A 15446-nucleotide genomic window follows, 5' to 3' on the forward strand; every position below is an offset into this window, starting at 1 on the left:
GTCTTGAGCCTAAAATGTCATCTTGTGTTATTTTATTTTCAATTTTTGTCCAATGTCCATAAAGTGAGGAAGAGGAGACACACATACAGAGAAAGAGGCACATTAGACGCTGTAATCATATTGTCTTCTATGGTGTGGCAAATGCACTCCTGACACAGCACTCATATTGAGCACGAGCAAGGCTGCAGCCTTTTAGTTTGGCCTCTCAAAGCAGCGTGTAAAAGCTTCATCATGGGCCGTGCTGATGAAATTAGCTCCTATTATCGCCCCCACTCGCCTTCCCCTCCTCTCGGCCCACTCCCACTTCCACAGCACGCTCTCACTTGGAGGAGTGTGCAGATTTAATTTGCGGCGCGACTCAGGAGCTACTTAGTAATATCTCTCTGTGTGCGAGAATTGATTGATTAGGCCTTATCTTGTTATCTGGCTCTGTGGTCGTTTGATAGGCCTGTTTGTTCTATCACTCCTTCTATCTGTGCCCCTTTGCTTTATGTAATTTCATCCCCCTGTCTGTGTGTGTGTGTGAGAGCGATGGTCTCCAGCCTCTCTGTCTACTTTCGCCTTCCAAATGTGGGAATCAGACACTGATAAGGACAGATTGTCTTGCAAGATCAGAATTAGGAAATTACATGGTTAAATCGTTGCAGTGCCCTCACCTCCACCCTTCCTGCCACAAGACAATATTGTTACTGAGAATTTACTCAAATTGCTTTGTAATGGCCGACTAAGTCAATGATGCTGTTTCTGCACAAACTACTGAACACTTTCACAGTCCTCTCTATTGTTATTTTTTTAATAAAACTCTGTTCAGGGGTTATTGTTCTATTTGTCACAATAAGAGCCCTCCTAATTTTGTATAATCAATGACACGTAGTATTTGAAGAATCTGGGGTCAAAGTTAAATTGAATGTTACTGGGTAGAAAAGGTCGTGAGCGAAAATGAGAATTTTGTAAGAAATCGTAATAAAAATTGAAACCACAGTGAAGTCAAAAAATGTCACTCTAAAATAAATACTTAGCATTAACACCAGATGGCGCTATTTTTTCCCATTCAAAGTATGCAAAAAAAAACAACACACCAGTGGAGTTACATGAACACATGAACATACTGTCCAAGGTCAAAGTGCCCAGAATGTATTTAAAACTTAATATGTGTATTTTAAGATAAAGTACATTTACAGTGACTCATTTAAACATATAATGTTTCAGAACAGTTTTTGGGGTACCTGACAATTTTTGTCCTCATTAATTTTGTGTTAAACCTGACACTGTAGAAAAAAATAACTGCCAATCACTGACTCATCTCAGAGCCACATAATAACACGCAAATACTATTAAAACTATTATATAAAATATTATATACTATTATATAAAAAATCTATAAAAAATACATGGAATACTGTGATATGTATATTTTAGACATGAGTAGTTTTAAATGAAGTGGGAAAAAATATTAATTTATAATATATTTTCAGCATGTTGAGATTTTTTTGTCATTAGGTTAGTTTTTAAGGATCTGGGTTAACTGTACTTAATGACTTACAGTGCAATATATATATATATATATAATTTTTTTTGTGTTTTGTTTTGTTTTTTTACAGCGTTTTCTGGAGTAAACCTGTGTGTGTTTTTTCCCAGTGGTGTCGTTTTACCTCCACAGGACTAAGATGGAAATTAAGATGAATCCACATGAATTCTCCAGGCCCCCACCCTCCCTTCTCGCTGTTATGCAAATGAGGGTGTCCCATTTGACTCACAGTAATATATAATATTTAATAACACAGGACTCCCACGTGTGATGCAAATCAATAATGGTGATGATTAAAAGTCATGGAAAGTACTGATCCAACTCAACCAATCCTGACCCGAGCATCATCACCACAGCAACACGCTCCAGTAAAACATCTCTGCAGGACGCACGCTAATTGAATGCATGCACATATGTGTATGTGTGTGAGTGGTGAAATGAAAGCGTTCTTCACCTCTCGGAAGTGGGTTGACTAAAAGTAGCACACACACACACACACCCACACACTCAGTGGTCCACTCAGCAGGTGAGCATAGCTGAGTTGACACTTTGTCAGCACAGTGTAATTTGACATAATGAATGCAAGCATCGTTACTGCTGTTAATTGGCCAAACTAATTATACTCAGAGGATGTCATTAGAAGGAAACTGACGCCAACTGTGTGTGTGTGTGTGTGTGTTTGTGAGTCAGGTCTGGGCTCCAGTGTAGATGGGGCAGGTTGTCGAGCGGTGCAGGTGGTGGTGGGGGAGGAGGGCAGAGGAGAGCTGTTTATAATGAGGACAGGACTGCAAAGTCATGTGAAGTTTTATGCATGCTATATCCACATTTGTCATCATTAAAATACACATACAGTATTGAAATGACTGTAGTCTTGTATGCAGATGATTGCAATCCGTCCTTTTGAGTTACATTATCTGTGCAGGTTGTGAGGGTCGGGGCGGGGCTGGGTGTTTGGGCAAATCCCAGGTGTCGCTGGGTGAGAGGTGGGGTCACCAAAGCCTAATGTGCACTAATACAAGTCAAAGATTATTAAATTGTAGTAATTGCATTCATTTACTCTCAGTACTAAATACGGTCCTTATTTTTTTTTCATACAATTCCTTCCAAAATTGAGTTTTTCTGTAAACTGTCCATCAAAATTAATTCTGTAAAATGTTTTTCCTTCAAATTATGCTTTGCTTTTTAGTGCAATTTTCTACAAAATACAATTTCCAAGTTTTTTGAATGTCCTAAATGTATTCTTTACAATATTAGTGACATTTTCTTGAAATTATAATCCTCCAGTTTTTGTACAATTTCCTTCAAAAACAGTTTTATTTTTTAATGTCTGACAGAGGTCCTAATACATTTATTTTGAAATGGAAAATCTACAAGATAATAGTGCTTTAATTCTTGTGCTGCAGTATTATTCTCCACATGCTCAATTTCCTTGGTGCCCTCAGTCTCCTGCTGGATAACACTGGATACACAGGAGAACCCCTGTTCTCTTCCACTGTTTGTATGTGTTAGCGTGACATTTTGATTTTCATATTTTGAGGTAGAAAGTGCAGTAAAACCGCCCAGTGATGGGTAATTTAAGCATGCATTGCCTCTGACAAACACAGGCACACATGCACACAATAAGCAGAGCTCTCTTGATAGGCAATTAACTTGACTCCAGACGCCTCATCAGCCAGTCAACACCACCTCCCCCCAGCCCTCCAATGTAATCGAACACGCTAACACCGTGCACGCCTTTGCATATGCAGTGTTCATTGCAGCATTGATATGCGCCGTGACTGCTGAGAATCTGTTCCTGTCTTTGACGCTTCAAACACACACACATGCACTGATAAAAAAAAAAAAAAACGGAACCAGAGGGCAGATGATTCCTAAGGAGCCCCGCTGAGTTAAGTAATCACACTCGGGTGTTTAATTACTAACGAGAAGCTGATGATGATCATGATGATGCTCTTTAATTAACACTAATTGAAGAGAGCAAGCCAATCAGAGCGCTCCCTACTGCCTGGGATTTGACTAATTAGCAAAGCATCAAGGAGAGGAGGTCAAGCCTGCTTTAAACTTATTATTGAGATGTGTTCATTTGCTTGTTTGAGGCTAGCTAATTAGCCTAGCAGATGCTGTTGTATGTTCTGGTGGTTTGTCTGTGTAGATTGTCAGTCACAATAGGATTGTTGTTGTTGTTGCCCGGTGCTAGCGAACAACAGTCTTGCATAACTAGAGGTCATTCGCCTGCCCGATGATGGCTATACACCTTGTTAGTGGACTCTCTTCCCGGGGAATGAGACAGTCATTGGGGGAAAGCTGTTAGGACATTATTGTAAGCAGATGATAGGTGATGGCGCAAACATCCTCCTCTTATTAGAGAGGGCCTTTTTAGTTTGACACAAATGGCTTCTTTCACACCTCTTTCAATTTGTTGGTCCTCCCAATCAAGAATGTTTCTTCTTTTTGAGATGCTAATGAACTGCTGACTGCTGATGCTTTTGTATAAGAGTTGTTTGGTCTCTCCATTGTAGAGGTCGCTGCACTCCTGGCTACACTGCACTGCAGAAACAACATTTCTGAGTTTGCTTCTTGGGATTTTGTCTTTGGAGTGAACCAGCTATTGTGTAAGGATGTTGGTGGATCTGAAATGCATCGGTATGTTATGTTTGGAGAAAATCCTTTCTTACTCTGATAAACCAGCCATGTAAGGGACCACCAAATTCGACACTACAAATAACAAATAGAAAGTGAAATGAAGAGAGTTCAGAATGAATACTGCTATAAAAAAATAATATATATAATATAATATATAATAATAATAGCCATTCATCCATTTTCTATACCGCTTCTCATTAGGGTCATGGGGTATGCTGGAGCCTATCCCAGCTGACTTCGGGCGACTGGCGGGGTACACCCTGGACGGGTCGCCAGCCAATCGCAGGGCACATATAGACAAACAACCATTCACACTTACATTCATACCCAGCCCAGCCTATGCGATCAACGAAGGCTGGGTCCTTGAAGGATGCAGACCCCAGAATGGCACGCAGCTAGGGTTATGGCCAGGTGTTGCTGGGTTTCAACCATGTGACCTTGCAGATGGGGGACAAGCATAAGATACGGCCACATACACAGTTTTGGAGATTAAAGAAAAAAACAGTGCATTTCATTGAAATAATTTGCTCCAATTGTGAGTGTACATGGTGTGATGCATATGCACATAGGAAAGCAGTGAAAGCTTACAGTATCTCAGCATCAGACATAATGAAAATAATGCTTGTAACATGTCTATTTGCGTTCTTACACCCAATCAGTGTGCATGAATATGTTCTTGTTTATGTCCTTCATCGTTTCCCTGCACTGTTTGAGCTCCATAGCCAATTTTCAGCTGGATTTTAGGCAATATTTCCAGGCTGCTAAATGCTAGCTAGCTAGCAAGACTCACTTTCTAGGAGTGAGTGGAGCATCGCTGGACATTCTTTCAGGTGGCTGCATTTCACATTTTCGAGTTCCAACAATGTTTTAACTTTGATTTTAGTATCAACTGTGCTTCGTGTTGCTCACTGTAAACTGGAGCGTGTTTACCCGGCTCCACTTGACGAGAGCGACAGCTGGTTAGCAAACCCCAAAAAAGATGGCTTCTGTGCGTTATTTGGTTGTTTCCTGAACTTTTTTCACATTATGATGGACTAACTTAGTAATAGCGTTTTCCAAAATACATATTTGAAGGATTTCTGCATGCGAGAACGGCTCATCTATGCGGTAATTTTGCTCTAATTTTACATGACTTCTAGTTACAAATACATACAGTATGTTTGCCCCGCATCTCTTTGAGGCAGGGATGTGATGTGAAACCCAGCAATACCAAAATGTGCCATTTTTTGTATGCTGAGACATGCAAACTCACACATTAGCATGTCAGCTACCTGCCAGCATCCACATCATCCGAAACAGTGACACAGTAGGAGTCCATTTCTGTCCTTTTAGGATACCAACGACACTCAGACGGATTTTAGGTGCAGTGATTTATATTGTATTTAAGGTTTAAAGTTAGCGATTCCACTTATCAGGTTTGACTCACAGGCTAAACATGTGTAGGATAATCAGTTTATTCAAATAGATGTTAATTAGAGATGTTTTTCACCTTAAACAAAGCTTTTATGAAATGTATAAAAGCGAGAAGACTCCTCGAATGCCATAAAAAAACGCTGCTCCATCTTTTTTTTAAATTTAATTGTTGTGTTTCTTGCATTTTTACTGTTTTTAATTTAAATGTCTTTTGTCTTTCTTTGATGTTCGCAGGAACGATGGCGGCCAGTGAATAACCTGCTATAATACATATTCATGGTGGCTGAGACACAACAAAGGTAGCTTTGCCTGCTTCTTATCCCCTCCGCTCCCAATCCCTCCTGCAATATTTTTCTTCTTCTTTAATTATCGTCCCTTTTCTCCCATGTGGCACCTCCACACTAGCAGTGTTGTTTTTGGTTAATCTTGGTCTCGTCTTTCCCGCCAACCTTCCTGTTTACCTGCTAAAGAGGGTAGCATGCGTGAGCTGACAATAAACAGCGTATTGCAGCAGCATTGTCATCACCTGCAAAGCGTCCACATTAGCACGAAGCAGCTTCAGAGTGCTAGAACAATCCTAATTACAATAACATTGTCTGCTAATCCTTCTAAATGGGAGCGAGGCGCTAAATCAGTTTGATGACGCTCTACTTAGCTGCCTTTCACTGGTTTCTACGCTAATCCTCCATAACAAAACACTAATCCTTTACTTCGTGTTGCCGTTTTCTGTCCCGCTCCATCCGCTGACATTTGGACGCTTGAAACTTCACCAAAACTTCTCGACCCACTTTAACAATACCAAAAGATGCAAATATTCTATACGTTGAGTTTACAAGCGGCTCACAGAGAATTACATTCTAGCATCGCTGATGATGTTTGTGCCTTCGTGCTAAATTATGCATTCCAGCAGATGAAACATGAAAATCTTGTGTTGAACAAAAGGATTTCAAAAGAGACGAGCATGTCTACAGAAATGTGTGGATTCCCACACCGTTATTTATAGATTAAAAACTTAAAGTGTACACGTCTGTATCAAGAGTTTTCAACACAACTAAAACGGAACGGAAACGCATAACAATTATGAAACCCAGTAGCGTTAATATAAGCCTGTTGTTGAGGTGATTGTGTGTCTCACCGAACATTACAGTAACATTACTGACACCTAGTGACCAGTGTAGAATACTACATCAATCTCTTAGAATGCGTCTTTTGAGTGCCTTACTGTATTTTAGTTAATTTAGCCATTTTAATGCTGAAAATGCTTAATTTATGCATAAAATATGTAACATTATCTTAAATATAGCAGATGTTTGGACTAATAATAGGCTGTATTCAACCACATAACAGCATGATATATTATTGCATATGTGCATGGCTCAGATCAAGGGTACCCAAGTGTTACATTTAAAAATGTTAAACTCGTGGATAGACCTTGGTAATGTTATCAACACAAACTTCAAACATTGCAAAACACACACCCAACATATCAGAGCTCGAGACATCTTCCATTTCCCATAGCAACCCTCCGAAGTTCACTCTTTCTTAAATGTAAAGTACATAACTCGGTGTCCCCTCGGTGTTAGGCTTTTGTTCAAATAATCTTGTTTTACTCTTTTATACACCAAAAAAATCACTTTAGTTGCAGAGTTGAGTAATTATTCCATGAATATATACCATTGTAATCATCATGGGGTTTGTTTTTCTATGGAATTATGTTCTTCAAAATTTTCATCGGCAGGCGGACACAAAGGTTATGTACTTTTCACTCATGATTACACAACAGTTATTTTTTTTTTTACACTAAGAATATTTGAATAAAACATATTAGAAACCAATTTCAGACATCATTCTTTAATTCTAAGTAGAAATCTTGACAAAATTATCAGAGAAAATATTGTTTATTTCACAACAAAAGTAGACATGCTTTACATGTAACATTTCAATGTCCAAATATAGACACTTTTTTTTACAACATAGCCGTGCTAGCGCAAAATAAAAACATGAACAGGCTTAATTTATGGTTTGGTAAGCTTCCTCTATAAACGTCAGAGTGATAGGGATAGTACACATTGTTAGAACAACAATTTCAAATACTACTCAAGTGAAGTTGAAGACAGCAAAGGGTACCCTTGATCTGAGCCATGCACATATATTTTTGAAACACTGGTCAAGTGAAGCCGCAAAATTCGAAGCGCGAAGTGGCAAGGGACAACTGTACAATAAATTAAGGTAGAGTCGTTTATGTATTCATTTTGGAATGCGGCTGAAGAACGTGGGGACAGACAGGCAGAAAAGAACAATAACGACAAGAGCAACAGTGATACTTGTCGGGACCTGGTTGGGGAACCTGTGGGTTTACACAAAAAAGAAGAGAAACAGCAGCAGCAACAACAACATTACCTGCTAGTGCTTGGTTGGGCTTCACCTAAGAGGGGACAGACCGAGAGATCGCACTCTAGACGTAAAAACAATAACCACACATAGCTGTTTTGTACACAAACATTTTAGTGAATAAATTAAGGTGAAAGCTTTTTAAACAAGATTTTGCTGCAGTGTACACATCGTTCAATGAATACCACCCCAAACTGATCACTATAATGTGTTTACTGCAGGTGTATCTAATGTTGCGGCTGGTCGGCGTGTTGCTATTTTGTCGTCAACATCTTCTCTCGCACTGCAGTTACAACCTCATGATCATCATCATTGGCACACTTCATTCAGTACTTGACGACTAGTACATCGCTCATTAGTGTTCAATGCCAATTAGCATGAGATGGAACACTGAGTGAGGATCCACTTGGTTAAATGGCTGCTTTCGTGCCACTACAGCCTTTAGGAGGACCATGGAAGACATTGCATTGATTGTATTTGTGTAAAAACAAAGCAACTGGATTTAGCTTGCTTGCTAACCAACGAGACACATGCAATCATCATGTACGTTGCTGATGTCACCTGGAGGGAAAAAAGGAACAAGAGGCTAATTAGTGATGATGACAAGTTAATTTAGTCACACACCTCAGGTAATAGTCTTCATCTGCCTCTTTCTCGCCTTCTTCCCTTTCCGCAGTTGTTTCCCCCCTGCTAATTTACATCTTTCCACAAGATGTCAAATGTTCTCTTTCTGTGTGTGTGTGTGTGCTTTTAGGTCATCTTTCCTTGCATGGAAGAAGAATCCTACAGAGAAATGCAAGGCTGCAAAGCAGGTGAGATTGTCAAGTCGATTAAGTGGGAAATTACATTATCCTCTGCTTTGACATTGCTGAATTCTATGTTTATGTGTGTGTGCGTGTGTGTGAAAGCAGGTGAGATGGATCCTGAGCTAAATGTTTGCTAGCAGGTGAGCCTGTTGTTGACAGATGGTGTTTGTGTGAGGAGCTCCATCCCTGTAGAGTCCATGCTCATGCTTACACTCACATACAAATGTGTTCAGAAATAGTACATGGAGCGACCGCACGCTGTCACTAGAGAGCAGTACAGAGGGAAACAAGATCACGGAGTACAGCGCAGATCTCCAGCAAGGATAAAGTGGTGAGAGCTACCAGTAAAATAATCCTTTTTCACAATATGAAATAAGTAAGCCCTGATTAAGAACCAAAATGTAATGGATTCTTCTTGATGCATGCAACCACAACACTACTGGAAGTCAATTTAACTCCTTCTAATAAATTGTGGCCTCAACACCGTGCACACCCGACACCGTCCCTCGATATCTCACTGTGTTTTCCATATAAACGACAAAATAAATGCCAAACCTCAAATAGATGCCTCTTTTTTCCCCCTATGATGACTCATAGCACCATGTGTAGTGGTAGACGTCATTACAAAAAGTAGCACAGACATGGCTGATGTTTAAAGTGAAAGTGTCAGGGATTGTAAAAATCAGGGCCAGATTTATTATACAGTCGTCCCCCGTTTATAGCGGTTAATTGGTTCGAGAACTGACCGCGTTATATAGGATTCAATGTTAACAAATGGAATATTTTTATAGTTAGAGCATAGAAAATCTGTTTGACTTCCATCCATCCATGTTTCGGGGGCGACCAGGCGGGGTACACCCTGGTCGCCGGCCAATCGAAGGGCACATATAGACAAACAACCATTCACACTCACAGTCATACCTATGGGCAATTTAGAGTCTCCAATTAACCTAACATGCATGTTTTTGTTGGAATGTGGGAGGAAACCGGAGTACCCGGAGAAAACACACGAACACACGGGGAGAACATGCAAACTCCACACAGAAATGCACAACGGAGAACCCAGCCCTTCCCGATCGGACTGTGACTGTGTGGCCAACATGCTAACCACTAGACCACCGTGTGGCTGTTTATGACTTTTTTAAATACAATTTTTAACATTACTAGAGCCCTGTAGACATGAAATAACACCCCTATTGTCACCTTTATACTCCTATTATTCTATGTTTACACAACATTCCAAGTCTTATGCTGCAGGGACTCGAGATGGCCGCTAGCTGGCCACTAGCCACTAGCTGGCAAGCTAGCTAACCAGTTAGCCTCAAATCTATTTCTTCTAAACTTAAAAAGCCAAAAATGTACCACTTCCACACGGAATGGGAGGAGAGCTTTTTTGTGACTCTGTCATGACTACATATATACCTAAAGAGTCTGAATTTTAGATTGTCGTACTTTCTTTTTAAACTTGAGCTTTACAGAAGCCATATCTGCTCTGCAGTGAATGTTGAAGTATCATGGTGGTCTACCTACTAACTGTCAAATTAATTTTAAGCATTCCTTTCCACAGCCACCATGGGTGGTTTATTTGCACGATATACAGTATCTAGGGAGCTCTATGATATGCTTTGATGCACTCCTGATCAAACTTTTAAGACCAGTTGAAAAATTGCAACAAATTCCATTTTGCACTGTTGGATCTAAAGGAGCTTCCAAGTAGAGCTTCAAAATGCAAAAACAAGAAATGGGAAAGAGCCAAAAAAAAAATTAGTAAGCAATTTATTGCAAACAAGCATTAAAGTGAAATAGGCTGTTCATCAGCTGATCAAAATTTAAGCCTTTAAAAGTCAAAAACTTGGCAAAAATGTGGATTCACAACAGCACCAAACTTGGGACATTGAAAGTTTTATTCTTTGATAAGCAAAATGGAACCTTGACGGTCCTGATGGCTTCCAACATTACTGGCATGAAAGGAGATCCCACCTGTGATGTTTTCCACATGGCATAGTGGAATGGGCACCATGATCTCGGGTGCTTTTTCCTTCAATGGAACAATGGAGCTTCATGTTGCAGGGGCGTCAAACGCCACCTGGCTATGTGGAGATTTTGCAGGGGGCATCCCTCTGCTTGAAGGCCCTCATCTGTGTGGCAATGACTGGATTTTTCAGGACAACAGGACAACGCTGCAGTTCAAAATGTCCGCCTGACAAAGGGCTTCTTCCAGAGGAATAAACTCACTCTTTTGGATCATCCTGCATGTTCCCCTGGTCTAAATTAAATTGAGAATATTTGGGGATGGATGACAGGGGAAGTTTACAAAAATGCACATCAGTTCCAGACAGTGGATACCCTCCATGAAGCCTTCACAATCTGGAGCAACAAGCATGGCCAAACCTATTTTTGGGGTGATTAGCAGGAATGGTGCAGCTACTGGTACTCATAACTGAGTCCTTTTTCTCAAAATGTAAATTCTTGCAATTTCTCAACTGGTCTTAAAACATTGACCAGTTTTTTCCATGGCACCTTGATCAGTCTCCTCTGACCTTTGACCTCTTTCCTCAACAAGACAATTGTCACTCTTTCACCGGATATTTTCTTTGACCTCACCAATGAGCAGTTGACAAAACCAACTTCTTCCACCGTTTTATGCTTCTGAGGTCAGTTTAGTCATCTTATGGCCTGTCATCCCGTCCGCTGGAGCGTGGACGGCGCTGAAGATCCTCCATTAGAGCTAATGACAGACTAAACTGCCTTCAAGTTGAGCGTAATGAGACTTTAAGTGTGACGTCAAGGGTGGCGAGTCGACGGAAAGCGCACCGTGGCGAGCAATCTTCTGCCATCTTAAAAGGGACAGGGTCAGAGCAACACAAACTTAAGAGTGCTTGAAGGAAAGATCCAGTGCTTGTCTAATTAGTCAGTTAATTACATGGGGATGGTGATGCGCTCGCGGGGATGGATGTTGTTTGAGCTGTGTGTGTGTGTGTGTGCTCTGCATACACTCCAGAAAGCGTTTACTGAAATGAGAGAGCTAATTCTCGCTGTCTGAGGCCATTACCGTATTAATTTAATTTGGGTGAGCTGTCGCTAGCTCATTAACACATCTAATTAATTCATTGACATCAGAATTAAGTTGTTTCACTGAAAGTGACACCCCTCCCTCTCGCTGTCTCTCTCTCGCTCTTGCTCTCTTCAAACAGGGAATGGGAGGAGAGACTGCGAAAGACAGAGACAGAGAAAAGGTAAAATACTATTTGTACATCTGAAGAAAGTACGCATGGACACTAATGCCAAACAAATGTGGTTATGAAAAAAGACACCAAACCAAGTCATCATTCTTTGTTTTAATAGTCATTTGATGAGTGAAGAGAAGCTATAGTGGCTTGTAATAATAAATATATCATCTTCCCGGTTACCATGGTGACCAACCATCATTTACTTATAGTGGTCCTTGCTAGAGTCCCAGCCAGGACACCTTCCATGTTGTGTTAGCAAAAGCATCAGCACCTCTGCACACAAAAGGGTGAAAATGTGTTGCCTGTGCTATTATTTTCCTGACAACACATCGGCACTGTTAAAACCCAAAGTTTGACCCCATGAGTTGTATTGACTTGAAATTTCTCAAACAGCTCAATGTGCTCTACAAAATATCCACTGTAACTGTAGGGCGTTTAGCCAAATCACCACAGAATTTGATACGCACCTTTAGGGGACTGACAAACACATGTTTGTAAAATGTGAGCAAGATTTGTTGAAAAACATGCGTGCCATCCACCATTTTTGTAAGGATACAGGTGGGACCAATTAGACTTATTTGTCTAGTGATTATAAAACTTTAAGGATATACGTTTTATCTGTACAGTCATGTGAAAAAGCGTTTGCAACTTTCCTTATTTCTTATTTTTTTGCATGTTTGTCACGCTTAAATGTTTCAGATCATCAAACAAATTAAAATATTAGTCAATGACAACACAATATAACTTGCAATGAGACTCTTACAGCGCGGTTTTGCCCAGTGTCTTTCTTATGGTGCAGTCATGAACACTGACCTTAACTGAGGCAAGTGAGGCCTGCAGTTTTTTGCATGTTGTTGTCGGGTCTTTTGTGACCTCTTGGATGAGTCGTCGCTGCGCTCTCGGGGTAATTTTGGTTGGCCGGCCTCTCTCAACTGTTCCATTTGTGCATAATGGCTCTCTGTGGTTCGCTGGAGTCCCAAAGCGTTACAAATGACTTTACAAGTTTTTCTAGGCTGATAGATGTCAATTAATCTCATGTTTTAACAAGGTGGGGGGCAATCACTTTGAACACCATGTAGGTTTGAATTTTTTTTCTCCATTAATAAAAAGTTTTATTTAAAAATTTGATTTTGCGTTCAGTTGTGGTAATATTTAAATTTGTTTGATGATCTTAAACATTTAAGTGTGGCAAACATCCCAAAAAATAAGAATCAGGAAGGGTGCAAACACTTTTTCACACCACTGTATGCTAGCATGTCTTCCAAAGCATTTTGACCACAACCCATAGGGGGCGCCACAAAAGTAATTTACATACAAATTTCTGTAAAATCCGTATATGATTGTGAGTAAAAAGCCTTGTTGCCACCTAAATCACCTTTTGATGGACACTTTCCAGTCCCTCTATTTGCTTGTGATTGGCTGATTTGCACACATGACATGTCATACCTGATGCAATGGACAGTGTGTGTATATGAGGAGGTAGAGCACCTTGCTCATGTCCCATACTGTGGGTCTGGCTCAAGGTGGGGATTAGTTGGATGTAACACTCAGTAGGACTCTTGTTAGAGAGGGTGTGGTCACAGTCTGCCTCTGTGGTAAATTTGATTACGGCTGGCTGGGGGGGAGGAGGTCCCACCGTGAACCAGGTGCCCCTCACAGCCAAAACGGGTTCAGCCCTTGGTCTCGCTCTCCTTCCTGCTGTACTTCCTGATCTCTGTCGCCCACCCCCGTCTGTCCATATATTATATCTCCCTCCCCCGCTGCTTTATCCATTTGTTGTGGATAGTGGAGGACTTGTTTAGAGTTCCGCATTTGCCAACTTTTAATGTGACTTTCATTGACCTTCATAACCCTCCATCCATCCCCCACCTCCTGTTTCACATAACTGTAAGTTACATCTCTGGTGCCCCCTATGGGTTGTTGTCAAAATTTGTTAGAAGACATGCTAGCATACATAGGGGGTAAATGTGATTTTTTTTTTTTCATGGGACCCAGAATTCCTGGCTGCACTACTGCTATATGAGATGAAAAAGGAACCATAAAATCACCTACATTTAGACAAAAACATATTTGACTTACTTTTTCAAGAGAACATATATCTCTTGTGAAACTTACAGAGGATGAGATGCCAAACGCCCCGCTATTTGACGAGACTTTGGATGTGAGAGTACATTGGTGGAGCTCTAGCAGGACTTCCAGGTAAGTTAGAGCACACTCTGCGAACCCAGTGTCTTCCACCACTGAGAAAGGCTAGCCATCCAGTCCGATGAATTAAATTATTTTTCGGGTTATTTGCTTAGCCGTTTGACTGATGATCACAGCGTGAGCCTCGAGCATACTCCATCAAGTGACTTTTCATGGAAATCAGCTGATACTGATTGGCGGCCGATCGATCGGAGCATCCCTAGTACAAATTTATTGTACTCAGCATGCAATTTGACTCTTGAATACGCTTGCATGCTTCACAGCTCTCCATTTTGTTGCATTTTCCTGGTTTCAGTTTTTCATCTCAGTCTGTACAGTACAGATAATGCATTCATTGTGAGGCCTATGTGACCTAATTTTTCACCTTGCTATACCCTGTCTCTATCTCCTGTATCCTCACTGTCTGCCCTGAATGACCGGTTTTACAGTTACCTCCCCATTTTACCAGGGTGCTTGCTTCTGATTGCAGAAACTGCCTTTTGAAATAACATAGTCAAACAAATGCTGCGTTATGCCATTTATTCACTTTTATTAACAGTTGGCGGAACTCTACTGATGATATGTAGTCAATGATGCAAAAAGATAACTGGGGCAAAAGGTCAGGATCAGGATCAGGTCCTTGCGAAGAGTACAAGTTGTCATAGGAGCATAGAGCAGGACCAACTCCTTATTGTCTTATTTTCCTCATTTTTACATCCCGTAGTTTACTTTTGTCCACACAGGGTATTAAAAATGGATGCAGTTAACCTGTCAACATCTCATTCAAGTTATACTAGAGCAGGCAGCATGTCAGCTTGTCAATAGGACAGCGACTCCCACAGGAGAGGAAGAGGAAGAGCAATGGAAGTAGAAGAAGAGAAAGCTCATCGCCAGCTGCAGCAATTAACCCGCCATTCCTCCAGGGAGCCATTAGAAAGGAAGAGGAGCCTTTAAAATTGCATATGGCTGCAATTAGGACGGAGGAGGTGATGAAATGATTTGGCTCCCATTTTTCTCTATGGATTTTTTAAAACTCAGGAAATTGGCCTAACTGAGTTGTAAATTGTGGAATTAAAAGCCTCTCAACTCTTATTTTTCATTCATTCAATTTCAATTCATCACTTTATTCATGTTTTTCCACCGCATCCTATCCTTTGCTTCACCTTTTTCCATCCATTTTATTGTTTTTCTCCCTCTTCATGTGTTTTATTCCTTTTTCTAAGCACTTAATGTACATGCTTGCTATAGAAA

The 15446-nt window shown here is 40.6% G+C and overlaps 1 long non-coding RNA gene across 1 annotated transcript; it reads left to right on the top strand.

The window, feature by feature from the left end:
- Positions 1-5815: 5815 nt before the first annotated feature.
- Positions 5816-14218, top strand: LOC129183003 (uncharacterized). Its single transcript, XR_008570737.1, has 6 exons — positions 5816-5883; positions 8730-8787; positions 8887-8921; positions 9015-9112; positions 11976-12017; positions 14129-14218. It is a non-coding gene; the product is annotated as an uncharacterized LOC129183003 (long non-coding RNA).
- The last annotated feature ends 1228 nt before the right edge of the window (positions 14219-15446 follow it).

This window comes from Dunckerocampus dactyliophorus, chromosome 6 (assembly GCF_027744805.1).
Source record: "Dunckerocampus dactyliophorus isolate RoL2022-P2 chromosome 6, RoL_Ddac_1.1, whole genome shotgun sequence".
NCBI lineage: Eukaryota > Metazoa > Chordata > Actinopteri > Syngnathiformes > Syngnathidae > Dunckerocampus > Dunckerocampus dactyliophorus.